The sequence below is a fragment of the Nicotiana tomentosiformis genome, chromosome 8, assembly GCF_000390325.3.
Source record: "Nicotiana tomentosiformis chromosome 8, ASM39032v3, whole genome shotgun sequence".
Taxonomy (NCBI): domain Eukaryota; kingdom Viridiplantae; phylum Streptophyta; class Magnoliopsida; order Solanales; family Solanaceae; genus Nicotiana; species Nicotiana tomentosiformis.
Window position 1 is genome coordinate 97,639,470 of NC_090819.1, and position 23,865 is coordinate 97,663,334.

Sequence of the window (23,865 nt, forward strand, 5' to 3'; positions counted from 1 at the left end):
TTAGTGATTGCTGTAAACAACGTAGCCTGTTTTGACAAATAACTAAAACAATGCAAGCTGCTATTACCCCACAACAAATAAGCTCTTAAATGTACTTTAAGGTCAAAAGAACCAGTAAATAATCCTTCTATCTATTTGTGAAATTCACAAATGTAACCACTGTTATAGGCAGAAACTCTCGTGTTTGGCAGTTCCATTGCCCACGTTTCATTAAAGTGATCTTTTGGGAGTGTTGCTGTGAAGGAATTGGATTCCAGTTATTGTGATAGTGTTTTAATTAGAAGCAATAACTGTCTAAAAACTACAAAGGCTTAACAACGCCATCCTTTTTCCACACCTTCCTGCACCTCCAAGCTACGATTTGAAGGTTATGGATGCACTAATGTTTTTTATGTTAACCTGTCACTGGTCATATAGTCTGAGTAGAGATATGCATACTATTGAATGACTTATAAAAGCACGGTTAATCAGAAATTCACTGCAAAAACAATAAAAATGAAAAACGAAATTATTAGGCAGGTAAGACTGTTTGTGCTCAGACAGATACTTGTTTTAAATATTGCAGCCGTAAGAACTGTAACCTATGCATTTAATGTTCTTCTGTTTGAGGTTTTGCCCCAAAAAAGTCTTTTTAAATGCTATTAGCCAGTGTAGTTTGAGTTTATTTGTAATTTGTAAGAGTTTCAACGTTGGAGCAAATTGGGTAAACTAAACATAGCATTCTTCCAATGGCACAGGGATTATATATTAATTAAACATAAAAGACTTACATGACCAGTTAAAAGAACTCAATAAGCTGTTTTCTAAGGAAGCATATTCTACGAGCAAAGCAAAGATTTGGCCGTAACTATAAGAAAAGGCTTTCAGTTTTTTATGAAAGGAACTTTATCTGGTCTTGCTATTTTATTCCCACATCGAGGGTGAGAAAAGAAGAAGCAGAAGCATCAGGTATAAATTAAGGGACTCGAGAAGAAGAAAAGCATACCTTTCTCGGCCTTTTGGCTAAGATCAAGTGTAGTATCTGTTCTTATCAGTTTAATATATGATATGTGAGTCATCGACTCACACGATATTAACTCAATTTTTTAAAGGGGAGAGTCTACCATGGTAGCTTGCTATCGGGGCTTTCACGCGTCGCCTTGGCGTTGCACTATTGCCTTGGCCTGGCACACCCTACCAATTCTAGTGCAATATTGTCTTTAAAATTAGGGACAACGGGCTGTAATCTCAACAACATTTAATGATAGTAAGAAAAAGTGATGAATTCTTTTAAGCCAACACTAGTGAATGTAGCTTCAACCGAAACAAGTATCCTATTTACATATAATTTTGCATTTATTTTTACGAAAAAAAGTATTGGAAACGTTTTACATTCCAAATGAATACTACACATTGAATTCATACGTAATGGAGTGAGAAGAAGAGGAAGAGGAACAGGAACAATAATTAAGAAAAATATATAAAGGGGGAATGAATTTTCCACCATTTAATATTAGCATTACATATGTATCACTACTCCTATTAAATATTTTCAGTTTCAGTTCTCTAACTTTATATTCAAAACATAGATTACAAGAAGGAAGAACGAATAGTAAGAAATTCCTTGGCTAAATATCGTTTTTAAATGTTGTTTGTGTCTAAAAGAATAATGAGTACAATTGTACGTTACTAATTAAATAAAGAGATACAGTTAATGAATTTTATTTGATATAAATAATTCAGGGAAAAGAAGGCCAAGTAATGAAAGAAGAAATAAATATATTTCCAGATTATGAGTTCGAGAGGTGCATAGAGTCTTCATTTTTGTCATCCCTGTAAATGCTTACCCCTAAAGATTCACTACCGCATATCTTGAGATATAGAATTTGTCAACGGAGCGCTTTGGCTATATGAAAATCTAAGAAATAAATCTCTTACTATTTTGCAGTGCCGGGCATAAAGCACTACATATTTCGACACGAATAAAAAATTTAGATCAAAGTCAATGGTCGGTTTTTTTTTGCAATATTTTTTTTTTTGAATTTAATTGACCGACCAAAGTTGGTCGATAATTTTCGACCAACTTTGGTCGGTATTCCTTTCCGACCCCTAAAATACCGTCCACACATAAATGGTCGCGTTTTGGTCGGTTATTGGCCATTACCGACCAACTTTGATCGGTTCTTTTGGTCGATTTTTACCAGATTTCTAGTAGTAAAATTTCAAGTTGTTCATCATGTATATAAGCATCTTATTAGAAGAATCACCCATATTATTATTTGCCACTTTATCAATCCAAGGACTGTGTTAGCTATTTGATCGAGAAATATAATCTCAGGTTAAACTGTTAAATTTAATAATGAAGGGTTAAACTTAGTTAAGGATAATAACTTTAGATATTAAGCACAAGGATCCACGATGTGAGAGACAAAGTTTGCATATGATTAATGACAATAAATATGCAATTTCCTTACAACTAGAATATCAAATGAGACATACTAGCAATAAATGTTAATAAATGGCATTTATGTAAATAAGAAGAATGATTCACCCGATAATAAGTGGACAAAGAGAATATTCTGCCTGACAACGGTAAATGATAGATAGATCCAAGATTTGTATGAACAATCCTTGGATCTGATGGAAACGTGATGAATAATATGAACGAGAATCTTTATAAAAAGGTAGTGCCCTTTTCAAAGAGAGTCGTCTTTTCAAAAAGTGTTCTGATCAAATGAGAATTACCCCTCACTCCCCTTATCTCTTTTTCTATTTATATGGGACATGTCTCAGTAAACCCTAAAAGGACAAGTACAAAGAATATTCAATGGAATATTCTCTTAAATATCTTGTTACAAAAACTAGCCGTTAGTACTGTTCTCGATACTTGACCTCGACCATTATCGATTGCCTGGCCACGAGCTCCATTGTTTACTAGTCAACCTCGGCCACATCATTTTTTGTAACACCACTTCATGCTAGATTCCCTTGGGGCAAACTATGACCTATACAGTTAGTCCCTCCGCTTATTGAGGTCGACCCTGGACGACCTCGATGAGCGGACTCTGTTAGTTATGGTTGAGAAATTTGGGCGAGCAGGTCGAGTAGTAGTGTTTTAGATGAGGTGGCATTGTGGCCTTCCGTGAGCCGCAACCTAGGGTCATGTCGATTCAGAGTGACGTCATATCATCATGCGTCATCATTACGCGTTTTCTCGATACCTCACGTCGTTTCCCGTGCCTCTACCGTTTCAATTCCTGAGCTGTGTAATGACGGTTTGCTTTCTCGATATTGATGCCTGAATTCTTATAAATAAGGATATATAATCCTTTGCCTTATTCTTCGCAATTTAAATATTGGATCTCCATTCCTTCTTCTTCATTTTTCGTTCAGAATCCTTGCCCTCTTAATCTTACTGCCGTAGTTTGCTTTCACTAATTCTGGCGGCTTCTGCTACCCTTGACTCTTCTGTGTTTACACCTCCTTTATTCGTAAACAAAGATGGTTAACGTGTCTTCCAGTTCTGGGAGGTACCTGACCCTGTTTGTTTGGCACTCACACTCAGGACTCGGCACTCGGCACTCGCACTCAGTGGGTACCTGCGCTCACTGAGGGTGTGTAGAGATTCCGGAGGGGCTCCTTCAGCCCAAGCGCTATAATCTGCACAGACAACTCACGTGCTGCACGGACAACTCACGTGCTATAGTATCAATATTTGTATCCGCACAGACAACTCACATGCTCTAATAAGCCAATCTGGCCTGCTACGGCGTGCAACCCGATCCCATAATAAATAAGTATATAAAGCCAATATGGCCTGCTGTGGCGTGCACCCCGATCCTATAAGTAACCACTCAGCCTCACTCAGTCATCAGTCTCTCCAGTATCTCTCTCATGGGCTCACAATGTCATGAAAATAGCCCGAAAATGATGATATGATGTATCAATAAATAACAGCAGAGACTGAGATATGATATGTAATGAAATGAATGTAACTGAGTATAAATTTTCAATTTAAACCAAATAATTCACAGCAATATGACCTTTGTGGGTCCCAATAATACTGGCACATAGCCTCAACATGATTTTTATTATGATTCTCAGCTCAATTTCTTTAACACATAAAACTGCATGGAAAATGCCAAGATTATTTGACTATAAAATTCCACAAAACAATTACGTCACAATTTCTATGTGCACGCCCACACGCCCGTCACCTTGCATGTTCGTCACCTCCAAACAATTCGCATAATACGTATATTCAGGGTTCATACCCTTAACTCCAAGATTAGAAGAGTTACTTACCTCGAACAAGACGAATCCAATGTCGAGCAAGCTAAGCAATGCTTCAGAAATCCCATTCTGCACGTATCAACTTCTAAACGGCTCGAATCTAGCCACAATTAACCCGATTCAGTCAATACCAATTATTGTAATTAATTCCATAAGAAAATATTAATTTCCAATAAAAATCCGAAATTAACTCAAAAATCGCTCGTGGAGCCCATGTCTCGGAACCCGACAAAAGTTATAAAATCCGACAACCCATCCAATTACAAGTTCAACCATACAAATAGTTTATAGAAAATTTAAATTGTTTGAACAAAAATTAAATAAACAACCTTTTACATGCTAAAGTCTTTAACAATCTAACATCAATCTTTAAAAGATACCACATGTGCTATTCTGTTCGTCAGTTTCCAAGAGAAATACATTCCATGAAAACTTATCGTTAGTACTCAAATATGTATACTCTTGTCAATACGTAAGTTTTGATAAAAACTTATAATATTTACCTTGAATGTCATTTTGCCAACAAGATTTAAAATAAAATTTTATAAAACGGCATGACACTACATATGCAACATAATATTCTAGTACATGGAGACATCCGTATTTATTTGTCCCCACAAGCACGAAAGCATATTTGCAAATAACTTAAGTATTAACTCAAAACATGCTTTTAGAGAAAGTCCCTCAAGTAGAGTAAATTTTAATCAACTTACCCCGCTTTCGCTTTATTAACATTCACAAGCTTTCAATTATCCTCCATCATTCCAATGTTGATTAAAATGCTCAACATCACCAACAAGTTGTTAGCTACAATTAGATATACTAATTACATCAAAATATGACCTAAGATATTGATCAATATCCATATATGGCTCATAAGATGGCTACAAGCCTCCAACAACTCAATTCGCCAAATAGTTTTACATGCTAGACTATTCAACTCTATTCTTATGTTTTAATACACATTCAAAGTCATTAATGATATTGCATCAATTCTCCATTGCCACCAAGTTACTATTCATCGCCTTCCATAATCAACACTTGCAAAATATACAATTCGGGTGATTACTTAGTTGATCATTTCCATCTTTTGCTAACAAATAAGTCCATAGGTTCATTGTATCATAAATTTTATCGCCAAGATTACCATTCATCTTCTCTTTTATTTTCTCAAAAGTGCTATTTATGGCATGAACTAGAGTTTTATAATCCAATCTTTTAACCATTAAAACTTGTAACAAATGCTTCAAATGCTTCTAACTACTCATAATAAACGAGTTTGAAGCATTGAAATTACCTCTACTAGCTCAATCTTGAAAAATTATAACTTTGGTGATTTTAGTGTTCTTGATGATTTGATGATGAAATCTAGCATTTGGATGCAAGAATGATGTTAGAAATCATGTATATTGAGTAAGAATCTACCTAAAACATCATTAACACTTACCTTAGTTGATTGGACTTGATTTCAGCTCAAAATCGCCCCTTCACCTCAAGAATCCTAATCCCCAAATACTCAAAATACTCTCCTCCCCCGACCTTGTATTTATAGGCCCAGATTTCTGGGTTTCGAATGCGGCCTCGGATGCTTCGTATCCTCAGTTCACTCCTCTTTGAAGCTCAGATGCTGACCAGGATGCTATGGTAGCACTTCACTGCTAGTCTTCCTTTCAGACGCGGCCCCGGATGCTTCGCATCCGCAGACTCCTCTGCCAGCCTTTGGTAATTTGGTCATAACTTCTTGTAAGAATGTCCAAATGACAAACTGTTTAAAGAGTTAGACACCAGACTCGAAGATCTTTAATTTGATAGGTTTTCCATCAAATAATGCCTTTTATACAAACTTTCGACGAGCATATCTACACACACACACACACACACACACACACACACACACATATATATATATATATATATATATATATATATATATATATATATATATATATATATATATATAGATATGTTCGTCGAAAGTTTGGTCTTATGCGTACTCATTTGAAACTTTAATCTATCATAAAACTTTCAACTTGACTTGGACTTAGGGCTATCCTTAGACCCCACATCACTTATAATATACCTCGTACACTTATTATCATATCCAATTGATATCCATCATATTAATAGTCCTCGTCTGCACACAAAATAATATAATTAGCACACATCAACTTTCTTAATAGCGCTTAACTACTTCAAAATTTTTCGAGGTGATACATAAACTAAAATAATTAACTATTGATCACTAGAAGACAAGAGTGGAGCAACACTGAAATATCAATACGAGAAATAAGGGTCGTGACATGATAGGTGCAAGATAGCTATTTGGGACCCAATTCTAGTTCAATTCACTCTAATGTTCTAATGATTCTCACGAATTTACTCGATGATTAGTTCAAACGTGTAGTCAAGACTCCTTTCTCGATTAAATCTTAACTTTACGAGGTGAATTAATATAAGTACCGTGAAAATATGTAAGCATGCGTTTATGGATTAGTATTCCGGAAAAAAGGCTCTCGAATACTCTCTTAACTTGATTTAATCAACAATTCAACAAGCTCTTTCGATTACTTAAGAGAATCACTGAAATAAACCAAATAAAATAATGCATGATAATGACCACAATATTCCTCTTTCGATTATATAAACCGGTGAATAAAGTTGCAAATAATTCAAAACTCCATAAACAAATAAAGAACTAGAGTTAAAATCCTCAAATAGCAATCAAAACACCATATCCGTCAAACCCTAAGGGAAACTACTCCACAATCATGGAGCTAGTCATCACAAATATAATTAAAGAGTAAGAAAACATCAATCTAACATTACAATCCAAATTCCCGTATTGAATTGATGGAAAGATGATGAAATCTTGTGTCTTGTAGCCTCCAATGCTCTCCAAAAACTTCCAAGGTCAAAGTCCTCTAAAATTCTTATTTTGATATATTTATACCATGTAGGGGCTCGGACGAAACTATCCTTTCCAAGCCGAAGTGGGAAAATTTGGCGAGAAAATACACTGTCGCGGCGCTCCAGACAGCGCACCATGCGCCGCATTAGTGGAAAAGTTCAGAGACCTATTTTATTACTATGCAGGAATTTTACACTAGCCACCCGCGCCCCTCGGCGAATGGCGCGGCACGGCACGGTAGTGCATTATTCTTAGAGTAATCTTTTTTTCTCACTTTTTGACATCCATACTTGGTCCTCCAGCCCCGAACGTGATCCCGACTTAATATCTTGGGCTTCTACTCAGACTTCAAAGCTCCAAATTATCCATTTTAGCTTCAAACTTGCATCTTCACTCGAAATCACATCCTATACAACATAACACACACATAATAAGTACACAGTACTAATAGTTAGGCTCAAATACAATAAAAGTATAGTAATTAGAGTGTAAAATGTAGCTAAAACACGAGTTCCTAGTCTACCATCAGTAACTTTCACAATTGGTCGTGACTGGTGAGAATATCTATTTCCTTCTGTTTATACACTTTTCAGAAAGAATTGCATGAAAGACATTGTCGTGTATGAAGTGTGAATTATGATTTTATATTTTGCAGGCAAAATTATCCCGGAGCATAAACGTGAAGCACATAACAGATCATGAAATAAGAATTTGTCACTAATAGGATAATATAATTTGCCTTATAAATTCTTTGGGAAGCTTCCATCAACATGTTCTTCATATTTATAATAATTTTATATAGAAGTGCTCAATTTTTTACTTTTTTGGACACAATAATATTTCAGAAACTTCTAATGCTTCCTCTCCCTTCTATCTTCTCTAATGGAAAATTTATCATTTCTGCATTAAGTAATCTTGACATGATATAAGAATGGTTATGCTTCTTTTTTCTTTGTTTATTAGTTTTTGAAGATTGAGAGTTAATCCATATGCACGGGTGATCTCCGACACTCCGTGAGACTTGTGTGTGGTTCGATTGTGATGTAGAGTAGATTTTCTTTTTCCTTTTCTTGTTTGTTTGTTTTTATGCTTTTGACACAGAGAACTGGTATTACAAGAACAAAGTCCAACCATTGGATAGTTTATAGGTTCCAACTTGTGTTTTTTATATATATTTGGCCCGCAAAACACATACTAATTAGCTTAACATTGTTTCACATTTTTTATTTTCTTTATTGCATAGTCAAAAATGCAATGAGGCCTTTGATAGGGCAATTTTACTAGCTACTAAATAATGCTAGTCCAAATATTCCGACGTCTGGTTCTTTTACTTCTTCTAAAAGATCAGTCGGTGAAGCATACCTTTATATTTGGAATATACCCAACGAATACCAACTTTAACAAGCTTTAATACTTGGCGGAAAAAAAAGAAGCTTAAATACTTATTTTCAAGCATGGCGCCAGAAAGCACTTTTAACCAAGGAAGACAGCTAAAGCTGCGCATAATTTGGTGAATACCGAATTACGTACCGAAATCAAAAATTTTGGTATTCCGTATTCGATATTTTGGTACTCGATATGGTATTTGGTTTAAGTTTAAAAAAAAATTAGTATTAGATATAGTATTGGTGTTTTAAAATGAATTATCGAAATATCGATACTGTACCAAAATATATATTATATTACACAATACATATTTTATTAATTATAACTTAAATATAAGAAATCTAAAATTTTACTTTCCTTTATTCTCTATTTCTCTCTCTAGGTTGGTATTTGCTAGTTTTTGACAAAAATTTTGTTAACAAATATTTTTAGTTTTATACTTTTGAGTACTTTAATTAAGAATATTACCGTCTATGTTTCTATGCACTAGTTAGTATTCAAACTGAATAAACCGAAATCGAAAAAAAAATATATACTATACCGAATTTAATTAGGTACAATATTGATATAATATTTTACAAAAACGAATACCAAAAATATCGAACTGAAATATCTAAATAACGTACCGTTCCGAAGGACAAATACCCCTAAAGACAGCAACTCGGAGACATTAGATATTCATTGGCTGGTGAGTGGACAAATACCCCTAAAGACAGCAACTCGGAGACATTAGATATTCATTGACTGGAGAGTGTTTGGAATCTAATCTATTTTAGAGATTGAACTAAAGTAAAGTGAAGAAATCGAGGCAAAGAAAAAGAGCATTTAGAGGACGAAGAAATTGAAGAGGTATGACAATTAGATCTGACCAAGCGACAGAAGCAATGATCAAGATAAATCCAATTCCAATGAATCTTCCTTAAATTAATATCGAGGAAATGACTAACTTTTTAGAAACACTTGAAATTTTTTATTCATGAATTATACTTTGAATTTTTTTTTTAATTCATGAAAGAACTCTTGTGTAATTTGCAAGTTTAAAATTCAAAATTATAAACTTGCAAGATTTTTCCTTAAAATAATAAAGTTTAAATTTATATACTATAACGACCCGACCAGTTGTTTTTCTTTCTAGAACTTTGTTCCCTTAATTAAGACTCCTCATACGTGCTTTTACCGTTTTATGACTTGCGGGGATGGTTAGTTCGGGATTTGGAAGGGTTCGGGTTGAAATCGGAATACTTGGTTCCTTGAGGTTGGCTAAAAAAGCTAAGCTTGACTCCGGACAATATTTTGAGTAAACGACCTCAGAATTTCCAATAGGTTCGTATGATGATTTCGGATTTGGGAGTATGTTCGGATCGGGTTTGGATGACCCGGGAGCGTTTCGACGCCTAATAGTGAAAGTTAGTTCTTTGAAGGTTTTTAAGTTCTTTAAATTTAGTTTGGAGTAGGTTTTTATGTTATCGAGGTCCAAATAGAATTCCGAAACCGGGAATAGTTCTGCATAGTGATTTAAGACTTGCACGCAAATTTTGGTGTCATTCTGAGTAGTTTAAGTAAGTTCCGGCGCGTTGGGAGTAAATTGAAGAACTTGAAGTTCATATTTTGATTCGATTTGGTTTTGTAGTGTGATTCTTGGTTTTGTTGTTGTTTTATGCATTTCGAGAGCTCGAACAAGTCCGTATTATGGTTATAGACTTGTTGGTATGTTTGGACGGGGCCTCGGGGACCATGGATGCCATTCGGACGATGCGCGGACTGAGTCAAGACTCAAAAGGGGCTGCTGGTACACCAGTTCTGGTGTGCCCGCACCTACGAGCTTTTGGCCGCAGGTGCGAGCCCGCACGTGCGAGGGTTGCACCGCAAACGCGGTTCTGAAGTGTTTGGCCATGGACCGCAAATGCGAATTTTCGTGCGCACCCGCGAACGTGCAGGTGCGATGAGGAAGGGCGCAGAAGCGGACCCAACCGCAGAAGCGACACGCTTGCCGCAGAAGAGGGATCCCGTCCGCAGAAGCGGCCATCGCTGGGCTTGAAGACCTCCGCAGAAGTGGACCACGCACCGCAAATACGGTCAAGGCACCCGCAAGTGCGATAATCGCTGGAGGCAGAATCCTCATTTAATGACAGATTTTAGATCACTTATTTCTTTTGTTTGGGCGATTCTTGGAGCTCTTAGAGAGGGGATTTCACCTAGATCTTTGAGATAAGTAAATTCTACACAACGTGAGTTAAATACATTATTTATGGGTAGATTATAACATGTAAATTAGTGAAAATTATGGGTTTAGGTGAAAACCTAGGTTTTTGATAAAAATGAGATTTAACCACGAAATTTATTATGGAATTTAGTGAAAATCATATATTTGAATTCATGAGGTTATGAGTAACAACTTTTTTTAAAATTTTCGGAATTCGAGTATGTGGGCCCGGGGATAAATTTTAGGAATCCTACATTTGGGGTTGGGATAATCACTTTAATAGTTAAAATAAGAACTTTTGAACATGTATTGATCATTTTATATAATATTTGACTAGTTTCGAGTCGTTTGGCACCGGATTGAATGTTTGAGCACAATCTTGGACCGGAAAGTAGGCTTGAGACGACGTAAGTCTCTTTTCTAATCTTGTAAGAGAGAATTAACCCCATAAGTGAATTGATTAATATGTGCTCCTATTTGTGGGGACTACGTACGTACGAGGTGACGAGAGTCCGTACATAGTTACTGATTTTGCTATTGTCCGGGTAGTCTAGGAGCCATACCATGCTATATTTACGATGTTTGCACCTACTTGCTAACTTAATTGCTTAAATCATGTTGGAACTTGGCAGGGGAATGGTAGGAGGCTAAATTTCACTTACTTTAATTCTTGAACGGGCCACTCAACTGTTATTGATAATTGGTGTTTATTAAAATAAATGCCTCCTAAATAAATCTTGAATTGGCTGTTATAAAGTATTTTCTCTTTTCGTGGAGCGGGCCGAACGCCTCAGTAGCAGATAGATACATTTATGGTTCGTGTCGTTCGACCCTCGACAGTGCACAGTTTAAATATTCTTATGTTGGATCGGGCCGTACGACCTCGACATAAATTGCGCATGATAAATCTTTGGAATCAATTATAATTGATATTGTTTTGTTGACTTGAGATATAAATTGTTAAATGATGAAAATTGAACTTGGGACATACTATTAGCGAAAGGATTGTTTACTATTCCTGTTATATATATATATATTTCTGAAATCCATGCATGGTTATTGTCTTGACATTTTATTGTTATATTTCTGAAATCCATGCTTGGTTATTGTCTTGACATTTTATTGTTAGCCCCTAGTAAGTGTCAAAGTCGACCCCTCGTTACTACTTCTTCAAGGTTAGACTGGATACTTACTGGGTACATATTGTTTATATACTCATGCTATACTTCTGCACTTAATGTGCAGGGCCTGAGACAGATGCATCTGGATATCAGTCCTGTGCGCACACTTGATCGCTTCTACGAGACTACACGGTGATCTGTCTTCCTAGCCGTTCCGCAGTAGCCGAAGTCTTTTCTTTTGCTTGTATTTTCTGTCTACTCCATTTCATACAGTAGTGTAGAACTCTTTTGTATATTCTACTAGTTGCTCGTACTCTTGTGACACCAAGTCTTAGTTGTTTAAGCTAGCAAACATGTGATAATTTTTGGGTTGTCTTATTTATCTCACTGCTTTAAAAATCTTGACAACTCATTTTTATTAAATGCTTACTTCTTAACTATGCACAAAACTAAAAAATCAACTATTTTAAATCTTTAAAAGAATGGATCACAGAGTTAGTTTATTGTCGGCTTGCCTAGAGATAACGTTGGGCGCCATCACGGCCCATAGGAGAAATTGGGTCGTGACAATATGGTATCAGAGCTCTAGGTTCACATAGGTCTCACAAGTTATGAGCATACCTAATAGAGTCTTGCGGATCGGTGCTGAGATGTCCGTACTTATCTTTGAGAGGCTATAGGGTATTAGGAAACTACTCTTTCTTCATCTCCTATCGTGCAATTGATGTTGTACTAAGTGTCTTTCTCTTATTCTCTCACAGATGGTGAGAACACGCACGACGGATGTTCCAGGCCCGGGAGGAGCTGCTCCCCCTGTTGCCAAAGGCCGAGGCAAAGGACGGGGAATGGCTCCAACCCGAGGTAGGGGACGAGGACGTCCAAGAGTTGCCCCAGCTATACCACCAGCGGATCCGGTAGAGGATCCCCCTATTGAGGATGTCACACCCCTTTTCTACCCTCGAAAAGATAAATATGTGTTATGGATGGTGGGTTAAAGAGTTTCTCCAATTAAAGTGACAAACTTAAATATGGATTATTTTATTTACAGAGTCGCCACTTGGAATTGATATTTTGGATGTTCCAAGTCACCTTTTGTTTGAATCCCTAGTCAAAGGAAGATTTGACTCTTTTATTATTGGTCTGCAAAACAAAGTCAGGGTAAGAAATTCTGTTGACCGGGGAGAAGGTGTAAGGCATTCCCCGAGTCCCGTGGTTCTAGCACGGTCGCTCAACTATTAATAATTGGCCTAATTATCTTATTTATTACATGTTTTAAACCTATTGTGTACTTTTAACCTTTTAAACCGCTTTTAATTATTTAACTCAATCGCTTTTTAGTATTTATGGAGTTATTTTTGAACAAGCTACGATGTCATACACTTGTCGTTTTTGTACACATTGCAACCCGCGCCACGTGAAATGCACCCGCGATTCACAACGTGTTTATTTTAATTATTTCAAGTTGTGGTCAAGTCGCGTGAAATACGCACTTGAATTTGGATTTACGTATCATGACTATGCCACGGGAACCGTACTCATAGTCACGATAATTTATTAATACCCCCTAAAGCAACTAATATGCGTTTATGATTCTTCTTCCAAATTGGAATTTGATGTAAAGTCAAGATCATGGACGATGGGATTACTGTGGAAGAATTGTGATTGAGCCTTTTGTAATTAATATGTGTCAGTTACTTTTGTCATAGAGGAAATGGACAAGCTTTGGTATATAACGGAAGTGGGCCAACTATTACTACAAAGAATTGGGCCTAAAATAGCCGACTCTACTATGGCACATACCAGTTAATTCATTCAAACTACAAGTATGCCCACTCATTATTAATCTTTAATTAAAATTTGGGGCCAGTTCTATTATCAAATTTATGGGCAGTGCCGTTTTTCTTTCTCTTATTGTAACTAAATTACTCATTTTTCCTTATTTTGTTATATATCAAACTAAAAGTAATATTTGCAAAATAAACTCAAAATGAACCCACACAAGGCTTTTAATTTAACTCAGATAAATGGCAATATCATAAAGTAACATGCAAATCATAATCTGACCAAATCAAGTCTCGAATCTGTTCATTGAATAATCTAATCACAAAAAACACGTTTAGGTCCCAAAACATTTCTAAAGAGAGATGATAAAGAACAGACCTTTAAACTTAATTCGAACCTTGCTTGTCTAACAACTTGAAACTCAAAAATGAACAGGACCGCATACAAACACCTCGACCGAGGCTCAAATGACCGGGAAAAACTCACCTTGAACGAACCTCTCTAAACTCGAACATCATCTGGGCTTTGACAGTGGTGGAAACGAACAATTTTGGATGGTTCATGTGGTGCGACGCAACTCGATTTTGGAAATGAACACTGCTGTATTTTTTTTTTGGTTGTATCACGGTCAGTTTCAGTTGGGTTTGGGGTTGTTTTGGGTGGTGCTTTGTGGTGGTTTGGGACTGGATTTTGGCTGATTTTTTGGACTGTTTTTGAAGCTGGAATCTTTTATCCTTGTTCTTAGAGGAAGAAAAGGATTGAGCTCTCCTCCCCTTCAGGGGCTCCTTTGGTCCGTTTTTGATGAAGAAGAAAAGAGTTAGGGGTTGTGAGTGGGGGACAAGCATGGGGGACAAGGGAAAGTAGAGAGGGGACAAAGTGTGGGGGGACAAGCATGAGGGCAAGCATGGGGGACAAGAGAAAGTGGAGTGGGGACAAAGTTTGGGATACAAAGAGTGGGAACACGCGTGGGAAGATGGGAGCCGGAAATATTCAAGCACGGTAAAAAATTAGGTGCTCACAGCATGCCCCTCTTTTCTTGGAAACATTAAAAGTTTTCAGGTAAAGATAATGTGAGCAGTGTGACTAAGTTTTGACCATATCATTATTCAAAAGAGGAAGAAAATAAATTAGGTGCTCACAGCATGCCCCTCTTTTCTTGGAAATATTAAAAGTTTTCAGGTAAAGATAATGTGAGCAGTGTGACTAAGTTTTGACCATATCGTTATTCAAAAGAGGAAGAAAATAAAAGAAAGAGGTGCAACCGAGTCCTGATTTTGGACAACCTACATATCCCGGGTTATAAGGGAATCAGGTCGCATGTAGTTCAAGAAGAAATGATGGAGTGATGAGTTCGAAAGTCGAGCTAGGTTCCGTCGAGGCTCCGGTCCGTGGCCCTGTTATTACATCAAAATCTAAAGGAACTAAACAAACCTATCAGCTATAAGTTACAAGATTCCTATTTATAAGTCTTGTGAACCTTGATCTTGAGTCTTGACTGGTTGTTCATGCAGTCTCTGATCTCAACCTTGATGCTTGCTAGTTGTAGGTGCTAGTTCATTCTTCTACGACTTCTTCTGAGCAAAACGGGAAATGTGAAGCTCGTAACTTCAGTCATATTTTGAGCAGTCCATATCATTTCCATCTGCTTCTGCATTTGGATTCACTTTTTTTTCTTTATTTTGCTTCTTCTTTTGTTCATCTCGAACCTTGTGCCTCGAGGTAAAACCTACTCAGACATCACAACAAGCAAACGAACGAAATTTTTCTGCCCCAGTTTTCACAAGAAAAATTTTGAGAGTTATTGTAACAAAATTCTAAACTACTTCTTTATTGAAAGAAAAATAAAAAAAAAGTAATGGTGTACCCTAAAAAAGTCATGATGATTTTTTTTTTTTGGTCCCAAAAGAATGTCTCAACTAAAGATTTGTGTACCTTATGTTGGGAAAATGTGGTCAGAGAATGGGATACCCTATATTGGCAATAATACTAGGGAGTGGTGTATCCTGCATTTAAAATTAAATTAACTAGGGAGTGGTGTACCCTATATTGGAGAACACAGCTAGGGATTGGTGTACCCTATACTGGTAAGGAGATCAGGGATTGGTGTACCCTATGCTGGTAAGGAAATATAATAAGGGGATTGGTGTACCCTGTATTACTGAGAAGAAAATGTAAACAGAGGTTGACACCCTGTATTACTGAAAAGGAAATGTAACCAGGGGTTGGTGCCCTGTATTACTGAAAAAAAATGTAACCAGGGGTTGGCGCCCTGCATTACTTAAAAGGAAATGTAACCAGGGGTTGGCGCCCTATATTACTGAAAAGGAAAATATAACCAGGGGTTGGCGCCCTGTATTACTGAAAAGGAAATATAACCAGGGGTTGGCACCCTGTATTACTGAAAAAATGCTGAATCCCTGGGGTGAAAAGGGTCTACCTGGGTTAAACTACGAAAAGCAAACCTGGGCGAAGAGTACTTCTACTCGGAATATGAGTTGTATCCCCCTAGGCGAAAAGTTTCTACCCGGGTTAAACTACGTAAAACAACATGAGCGAAGAGTACTTCTACTCGGAACTATGAGCTGGATCCCCTAGGCGAAAAAGGTTCTACCTGGGTTAAGCTACGTAAAACAACCTGAGCGAAGAGTACTTCTACCCGGAACTATGAGTTGGATCCCCCTAGGTAAAAATGTTCTACCTGGGTTAAGCTATGTAAAATAGCCTAGGTGAAGAGTACTTCTACTCGGAAATATTAGCTGGATACCCCTAGGCGAAAAGTTTCTACCCGGGTTAAGCTACGAAAACAGCATGGGCGAAGAGTAATTCTACCCAAAACTTTGAGCTGGATCCCCCAAGGCGAAAAGATCTACCTGGGTTAAGCTACGTAAAATAACCTGAGCGAAAAGTACTTCTATCCGGAACTATGAGCTGGATCCCCCTAGGCGAAAAGGTTCTACATGGGTTAAGCTACGAAAATGAGAGGTATGGACAGTAGTGATGCATGCTGAAGATTTTAAGAAGCTTACATTTGGTGACATTCGTCCTTTGAGAATCGCCATTCTGCTCTGCTTTGTTCCTGCTTCAAACAAAGAAAATTTGTGAGTTTTTAAAGTGGTGGTCGGTTTGTGGCCTTGATGCACTGAGGAGTTTGAGTTCACGGACACCCCGTTGTCGAAGAACTGATTCTATCAGAGTGGTACCGAGATGCTCGGATACTTTGTATCGTTTTCTGGAGACTTTGTCTTTCTGACGTCTCCCCTGGCTGTTTCATACCCGGATGTCCACGGTACCGTTAACCCTTGTATCTAAGGCAAAGCAATTTTTTTTTAAAATCAAACTTAGTTGTGTTGCACTCAGAACCAATTTGTGTCTGTAGTGCTTATCAACTTTTCCCATGAAGCAAGTCTTTCTTAGGCGACCTTTTTAGTTCCTTTGAGACACTTTGTCCGCCTTATCAAAAGAGATCACAGATGGATTCCTGCCTTCGTCAATGCCGTATATGCTCCAAATTGTGCTCGGTATTACGGGAAAACTGTAGATCGTTTTGCAGCCATTTTTGCTTTGCTTTTGATGCAAGATTAGACCGAAAGGGAATCTAAGAAAAATTATGGAAAAGAATAGAAGAGCAATTGGAAGTGAAAAAGGAATTGTGTCTAAATAAAAGGTGTCCCTTTCGGGGAGAGAAATAAGGAGACTTATCTGGAGATATGTGCCGACTTTAATGAATCATGACATGCATTTTGGGCTGGACGCCTGATCTGTCTGAGCTGTCTAATTCTCAAAATACATCGCAAATATTCATCTTGAAACTGTCTTAGTTGTGCTCATGCCGGAGCATCGAAGACCCTCATTCGGCTAGTAGCGCCCTTCGGGTTTTCGCTAACTGACCTCTCTCATTTCTCTAATCACTGTTGCCTTATGGTGCCCATCTGGTTTTCACCAATAAGACTCTTGCATTTCTCTGCTCACTGTCGCCTTATAGTGCTCATACGGGTTTTCACCGATAAGACTCTCTCATTTTTTCTTTTTTTTTTCTTTTTTTTCATGCGGAAGGTGGCCAATGCCCCTGGCATGAGGACTTCAAGTATTCTCAAAGATCGGTCAGAAATTCTTAACAGGAAAAGTCAAAAAGAACCTTGAACTGAATTACAACTTTTGGAACTATTTCTACGGGAAAACCGTAAGATAAAAACAAACTTCTACCCCAGTTTTGGAATATTGGGAATATGGATTTTTTTTGCGATGGGACCGATCCCAGGGTAAGACTGCCTACGTATCCTTTCGGAATTAGGTCGGACGTAGTTCAATGACTCAAAAAATTTATTGTTTGAGTTTTTTTTTTTTGAGTACACAGGTTCCAGAAAATGGAAAACAAGGAAGAAAAATACAGCTTAAAAGGGGTAACAAAAGGGTGACACTTGCTTGGAATAGCGAGCAATGGTAGCCTTCGTCATCTCGATCTAAGAAAATCATGCGTGGAAGTTTCACAGTGGGTATATATCAGACATAATATCTTTTGACTGCATCTGCATTAATAGTCATGTCTAGTACCCGTCCTTCTTCATCTACCAAGTGCAAGGCCCCTTTTGGTAACACTTTCTTGATGATGTAGGGTCCTTTCCAGTTTGGGGCGAACTTTCCTTTAGCTTCTACTTGGTGTGGAAGAACGCATTTCAGAACGAGTTGGCCTACCTCGAAATGCCTTGGACGCACTTTCTTGTTGTAAGCGCGTGCCATTCTTTGCTGATATAACTGGCCAAAGCACACTGCTGCTAGCCGTTTTTCATCAATCAGCATTAGTTGTTCTAATCGGGTCTTTACCCATTCTGTATCTTCAATCTCCGACTCCACAATGATCCGAAGAGAGGGAATTTCGAATTCAGTCGGTATTACAGCTTCCGTTCCATATACCAACAGATAAGGAGTTGCACCAACAGATGTGCGAGCAGTCGTGCAGTATCCTAAAAGAGCAAAAGGCAACTTTTCATGCCATTGTCTCGAATCTTGGATCATTTTCCTAAGAATCTTCTTGATGTTCTTGTTCGCCGCTTCAACGGCTCCATTGGCTTTTGGCCGGTAAGGGGTAGAATGGCGATGCATAATTTTAAATTGCTCGCATACCTCCTTCATCAAATGACTATTGAGATTGGCTGCATTGTCAGTGATAATGGTATTTGGGATACCAAAGCGGCAGATGATGTTGGAATGAACAAAGTCTACCACTGCTTTCTTGGTGACTGCTTTGAAAGTGACGGCCTCCACCCACTTGGTGAAGTAATCAATTGCAACCAAAATGAATCTATGCCCATTTGAAGCCTTTGGCTCAATTGGCCCAATAACATCCATTCCCCAAGCAATGAAAGGCCAAGGAGAGGACATGGGATGCAACTCCGAAGGTGGCGAGTGAATTAGGTCACCATGAATCTGGCATTGGTGACACTTGCGAACAAAACTGAAGCAATCTCGCTCCATTGTAAGCCAATAATACCCTGCCCGCAGAATCTTCTTCGCCAAAACATATCCATTCATGTGAGGTCCGCATACCCCCGAATGCACTTCACTCATGATCCGCTCAGCTTCTGTGGCATCTACGCATCTCAACACGTTCTAATCTGGGGTCCTTTTGTACAAAATTTCCCCATTCAGGAAGGAACCGCTGGCAAGACGCCTTATAGTTCTTTTTTGATCTCCCTTGGCATGCTCTGGGTATTCTCTCGTTTTCAGGAATCGTTTTATGTCATGATACCATGGTTCACCATCTGGTTCTGTCTCAATTGTATTGCAGTAACCGTGTTGATTCCGAACTTGGATTTCTAGTGGATCGATATGGGTATTTCTCGGATAAGGGAGCACTGAGGCTAAAGTAGCCAAAACATCGGCTAGCTCGTTGTGAAACCTGGGAATATACTTGAACTCGATGGATTTGAATCTTTTGCTCAATTCTTGTACACATTGTCTGTATAGAATAAGCTTGATTTCTCGAGTCGCCCATTCGCCTTGGGCTTGCCGGATAAGCAAGTCAGAATCTCCCATAACCAATAGTTCATGCACATCCAGATCGAGGGCCATTTTCAAACCCATGATACAGGCTTCGTATTCTGCCGTATTATTGGTACAAAAGAACCAAAGTCGGGCTGTTGCAGGGTAATACTGTCCAATAGGTGAGATGAGGATTGCCCCGATCCCAACTCCTTTGATATTGACAGCCCCATCAAAATACATTTTCCATAGAGGGTTTTCGTCTGGAACTACTTCCTCTATTGAGTTGACCTCTTCGTCTGGGAAGTATGTGGTAAGTGGCTTGTACTCATCATCAACTGGATTCTCTGCCAAATGATCAGCCAAAGCCTGTGCTTTCATCGCTGTGCGAGTGACATAGACGATGTCGAACTCTGTGAGCAGGATTTGCCATTTTGCGAGCCTGCCGGTGGGCATTGGCTTTTGGAAGATATACTTCAGAGGATCCATTCAGGATATGAGGTAAGTAGTATAGGCCAAAACATAATGTCTCAACTTCTGAGCGACCCAAGTCAAGGCACAACATATCCTTTCTAAAAGGGTGTACTTAACCTCATAATTGGTAAACTTCTTGCTCAAATAATATATTGCTTGTTCCTTTTTGCCTGTCGTATCATGTTGCCCCAGAACGCATCCAAAGGAATTATCCATCACCGATAGATATAAAAACAAAGGCCTACCAGGTTCAGGTGGGACCAATACAGGGGGTTTTGATAGATAATCTTTGATCCTGTCAAAAGCATTTTGGCAATTGTCCGTCCACTTGATTGCAGCATCCTTTTTCAGCATCTTAAAGATGGGCTCGCATGTGGTTGTGAGCTGAGCAATGAACCTACTGATGTAGTTCAACCTTCCGAGCAAACTCATAACCTCCTTTTTGTTCTTCGCGGGTGGCAGATCTCGAATGGACTTTATCTTAGATGGATCCAATTCGATGCCTCTCCGACTGACTATAAAAGCGATGAGTTTCCCAGATAGAACCCCAAACGCACATTTGGCTGGATTAAGCTTAAGGTAATACCTTCGTAGCCGTTCGAAGAACTTTTCAAATCATTCACGTGATCAGCCTGTGTCTTTGATTTTATGATGACATCATTGACATATACTTCAATCTCTTTGTGCATCATGTCGTGAAAAATGGTGGTCATGGCCCTCATGTAAGTTGCCCCTGCATTCTTTAAACCGAATGGCATGACCCTGTAACAATAGGTACCCCACGGATTGGTGAAAGCGGTCTTTTCTGCATCACCCTCATCCATTAGAATCTGGTGGTACCCAGCATAGCAATCCACGAACGACTGTATCTCATGCTTTGCACAATTATCTACAAGAATATGGATGTTTGGCAAAGGAAAATTATCCTTCGGACTTGCTTTGTTCAGGTCTCTGTAGTCAACACAGACTCTAGTTTTTCCATCTTTCTTTGGCATGGGCACAACATTTGCCACCCAGGTGGTGTATCGTACGGCTCTAACAACATTGGCGCTCAATTGCTTCATTTTTTCCTCTTTGATTTTATCACTCATGTCCGTTTTAAATTTTCGCTGCTTCTGTTGGGCTGGTGGAAAATCAGGATACGTGGGAAGCTTATGAACCACTAAATCGGCGCTTAAACCATGCATATCATCATAAGACCAGGCAAACACATCTCTATACTAAAATAAAAGTTGAATCAAGGCATCTCTGGTTTTTTGTTCAGTGTGAATGCTTATCTTTGTTTCTCTGACTTCTTCATGACCTCCGATATTAATTGGCTCAGTTTCATTGAGGTTGGGCCTAGGCTTGTTTTCAAATTGTTCCAAATCTCTTTTTATTTCATCAAAAATCTTATCTTCATCATATTCGACCTCTTGATGCATTATTTCGAAATTAGATAGCTTTTTGAGATCTGGGCGTGAATTCCGCATGCATGTCATGTTATTAAAGCCGGCATTAACAAAACTGAAATGGAAATAAAATGGCAGAAATTAGGAAAAGGAAAAGATACAAAATTTAATACGAAACTGAACTGCATTTCATTGAATTTGAAAGGATAGAAGGGTTAACGTTAAAATAAAACAATCATACTAAGATATTTGGATTACAACCCTGAAAGTAACCCAAAGTACAAAAGAAAGAAGCTGCAAAAGTCAACTATCAAGATTCCTTCCTTGTGGGGAGAGGAGTTGCTTCCCAGTTATTGAGCATAATGTCTGGGCTAATTAGTTGCATATCGGCACGACTAGGGCCTTCACCAGCATGGATCATATTCACTTCAGAAAACATCTGGCTGAGGCCATGGCAAATTCCATCAATGTTTGCATGCGCCGAGGAATTTTGACCATGTTTGAATCGTGGCTTGACGAAAGTGCAGAAAATGTAAGGGATAGGTTGCTGCAAGACCCACCCGTACTTTTTGCGGTGCTTGGCTTTGTCTTCATCCGCTTGTATTGGCCTGAAGCCTAAACCAAAAGTACCCCTGTTACTGAACGGAGAAATAGGTTCTGAAATTCCTTGCAATGATGTCCCCAAGCCTTTTCCTGGCTCATAACCTTGTCTCATCATAAGTGCAGCCACCATTACAGATGTGGCGGAGAGATGAGGATGCAGAATGGGCTTTCCTTCCTCAACATGGTCCACAACAACCACTTCGAAAGCCTGATAGACAATAGACTCACATCCTTCCTTGGCCTCAATACATGGGATTAATGGGTCTTTATAAATAGATGACTCATCTTCTCCGTGAATAATAATTTCTTGCCTGTCATGCACGAATTTGAGCATCTGATGCAAGGTGGATGGAACAGCTCGGGCCATAGGGATCCATGGCCTTCCAAGAAGAAAGTTATAAGAAGTTTCCATGTCCACTACTTGGAAGACAATTTCAAAATCAACAGGCCCAATCGTCATGGTGAGGTTGATCTCCCCAATGGTATCTCTCACTGAGCCATCAAAAGCCCGGATGCGAACATTGCTGGGTCGGATCCTGTCTGTATTGATCTTCATACTTTGCAAGGTAGAGAGGGGGCATATATCTACACTCGAGCCTCCATCAACCATGACTAGCTTCACATAATGCCCCTCACATTTGACAATCAAGTGTAAAGCCCTATTGTGACCGGATCCCTCCTCAGGAAGTTCATCATCAGTAAAGGAAATTTTGTTCACCTCAAAAAATCTATTGGCCATCTTCTCTAACTGATTCACGGTGGTATTCTCTGAGACATGTGCCTCGTTCAGGATTTTGATTAGTACACGGGCATGCTCTCCTGAGTGTATGAGCAGAGATAACAGAGAGATTTGGGCAGGAGTCTTTCTCAGCTGGTCAATGATTGAGTAATCCTGAACTTTCCTCTTTTTCAAAAACTCCTCCGCCTCTTCTTCAGTGACCGGTTTCTTTATTGGCATTTGGCCTTCTCTGATTTGCTTAGCCTTCCTCAACTCTATGAGAGTAACACCTCCCTGATCGAGTCAAACCTCCAGTTTCCCCCACTTCTTCTATGATTTCCTTGCCTTTGTAGGTTACTATAGTTTTGTTGTAGTTCCAAGGGATAGTTTTCGTATTTGTTACACGGGGTTGTATGGCAGGCTTGATTATGATCGGTTCTATTATACCCGTCGTATCGCCCTGATTCTGCTTTGTGATGGGGTGACCTCTAAGGACGTATAACTTTGGGTTTGGAACATTGGAGAGAACTTCCAACCTCAAGATTTTTAGAACAAATAAAGTTGCCCTCTCTGAACTCTAGGCGCCTTTCACAATCAACGGTGCATCTAGGCTTGGACTTACTTCCAGTTTGGTTCCCTCTTGAATCGTTACCATTGTCATTTCTGCTCGACCAACCGGCTTGTATTCATGATCTCGGCCAATCATTCCCACAAAATGAACATCATTGTGTACTGGCAACGGGTTATTGGTCACATTAGGAGGGTCCTCGCCATTCGTGACTACAATCAATTTTTCAACAATGAGTCTTTCTATGGCTCTTTTCAGGGTCCAACAGTCATCAGTGCTATGCCCCGGAGCACCTGAATGATATTCACATCTAGCATTTGCTTGAAATCCGTGTGAATCGGGATGCATATAGTGGGGAGCGATGGGTTCAATCATGCCCATCTGCTTCAACTTCTAGAACATACTAGAGTATGATTCAACCAATGGAGTAAATGTTTCCACCGGCCTCTGCTCTCGACCA

At 38.7% G+C, this 23,865-nt stretch overlaps 1 non-coding gene across 1 annotated transcript; it reads left to right on the top strand.

Moving 5' to 3' along the window:
• Window positions 1–981: 981 nt before the first annotated feature.
• LOC138898295 (U2 spliceosomal RNA) lies at window positions 982–1,177 on the top strand. Its single transcript, XR_011410759.1, has one exon. It is a non-coding gene; the product is annotated as a U2 spliceosomal RNA (small nuclear RNA).
• The last annotated feature ends 22,688 nt before the right edge of the window (window positions 1,178–23,865 follow it).